The sequence below is a fragment of the Galeopterus variegatus genome, unplaced genomic scaffold (genome assembly GCF_000696425.1).
Source record: "Galeopterus variegatus unplaced genomic scaffold, G_variegatus-3.0.2 Scaffold7535, whole genome shotgun sequence".
NCBI classification, from domain to species: domain Eukaryota; kingdom Metazoa; phylum Chordata; class Mammalia; order Dermoptera; family Cynocephalidae; genus Galeopterus; species Galeopterus variegatus.
Window position 1 is genome coordinate 69,194 of NW_007733646.1, and position 2,386 is coordinate 71,579.

Consider the following 2,386-nt stretch of genomic DNA (forward strand, 5'->3'; position numbering starts at 1 on the left):
GTCAAGGTGGACACCAGTGGATTACAGTGTATCCAGACAACAAATTTGCAGCTGTAGAAGATATCTGTTATTTCAGAGCTACCCCACAACCCTTTCTTTGGGGACATCAGCTTCCTTTATTCTGTTTGTTTCTGACAGTACTGTCAGTCACAGAACCCCCACATTCTCTGAACATAGGGGAAGTGTTCATGTCTCAGTCAGGGCCAGAGTCCTTTTGTGAGGACAGATGTGGGTGCATGACAAGAGGACTCCTGCCTTGTGAGATCGCAAGCTGTAAGGATGATGAAAACTGGCTAACACCGAGGAAAGCACAGGTGATAGACAGACAGGGAAAAGGCGCCTCTTCATTATTGAGTGCCGGGACCCCATTGCACCTGAAGCTTGCTAGACTGCCTTTGACTTCCCAGCCATATAAATTAATAAATGCCTCACTTTTTTTTTTCTTAAACTCGCAACTAAAAGATTTTTGACTAATATGCTGTCATTAAAAACCTTACTTTACATAAATATATAAGAATACACATTACATTAACTCAATTTAAATATACAGTATACACATTTAAGGAACATTAAAATTCTTTATGAGGTTGTAATGTTATACATAATGAGATATTTTACTTATGAAGATTCTTAACTTTAAAAATATTTACCAGTGTCTTAATTCTCTGGCTATTGAATATTCTAAGAGAAAAGATTTATTGCATAAAATTTAGGTCCATGTTTCACAGATCACTTGTGGGAATATAAAATGGTATAATCCTTATGGAGGGAAATTTAGTGATATCTAATAAAATTGGATATGCATTTATCTTTGATCCAGCAGTATCAGTTCTAAGGATCTATCCCAAAGATACAGTAGCAAAACTATGAAAAGATGTATGCACAAGCCTATTAGTTGAAGCATATTTATAACAGGAAATGTTTGGAAACAACCTAAATGTCCACTGATAGGAGACCAAGTCAATAAACTAAGGTACATTCACACAATTGAGTACTATGCAGCTGTAAAAAGAAGTGAGTAAGATCTTAATACTCCATATTACACAAAGATCTCTAGGATACATTGTTTAAGTGAAAAAAAGCAATGTGCAAAACAGAAAACAAATATGTAGAGAGTGTTACCTTTTGAGTAATAAAAGGGTAAATATATTCATTTTTACAAAAATAAGTAGTGGGAAATAAACTAAAAAGTAATACAAATGATTAGTCATCAGGGAAAAGGACAGAAATTATCAATGTTGGCAAATATGAGGAGAAAATGAACTCTTATACACTACTGGAAGAAGTATAAACTGGAACATTCACTTGTAGAAACTCCTTGGCAATATATACTAAAGCCTGAACATACACATACCATAAGACCCAGCAATTCTACTCCTGGGAATACACCCACCAGAAATGTGTCTGTGCTTCAAAAGACACATGAAAGAATGTTTTAAGAAGCACTATTGGTTAAAGCCAAAAACTAGAAACCCCTATGTCCATCAACAGCAAAATGAATAAATAAATCATGGCATACAGTATGTGCAATACAGTAGAATGTGTTAACAGCGATGAAACAGAGTGAACGGTGTCACTACACACAACATGGATATGCTGAGTGAGAAAAGCATAAAACAAAAGAACATGATCTCAAAAACGTATTGCTGAGTGAGAAAAGCATAAAACAAAAGAACATGTACTGTATTACTCCACTTATACTTGAACATCTGGCAAAACTAATCCATAGTGTTTGAAGTCAGGAGAGCAGGGTCTCTGGGGAAAAGTGGGAGTAGTGACCAGGAGGGACACAAGGGCAGTTTCTGGGGTGCTGGTAATATTCTATTTCTGCATCTGGGTGGGTGCAATTTATCAGTATGTTCAGTTTATGAGAATTCATCAAGCTGTACACTTATGATGTGAATACTTCACTGTATGTGTATTGTACTTTTTTTGAAAGTTTAATAATATTCAGATAATTACATTTGAAGGGAGGGAAGAAGCGGGGTGGAGGGGATGGGCTGGGAAGCAAGACTTCCCCGAATCTATCCTGTCATGTAGTTTTGGCTTTGGAATCAGGTACATATTTTATATATTCAAAAAATAAATTCAATAAAAAGAAGAAAAATATATAGATACATGTATTAAATGGAGGCAATTAAAACTATGTTTTGCCAGGTGTTAAATTCCAAGGGTGCTGTGTATGTGCATGTTGTGTGTATTTTAGGGTTTAAAATTAAGTCTGAAAATGGACAAGGCTAAGTCTTCTGAAATGCTAGAATGGTAATTCTGGATTTGGTCTAACAACTTGGAAAAAATCATGAATGCTAAAATCTCAAGCCCTAGGGAAACAAAGAAGGAAGGTAGAAGAATGAACAGCTGGAAAAGCACTCATTATTCAAAACAA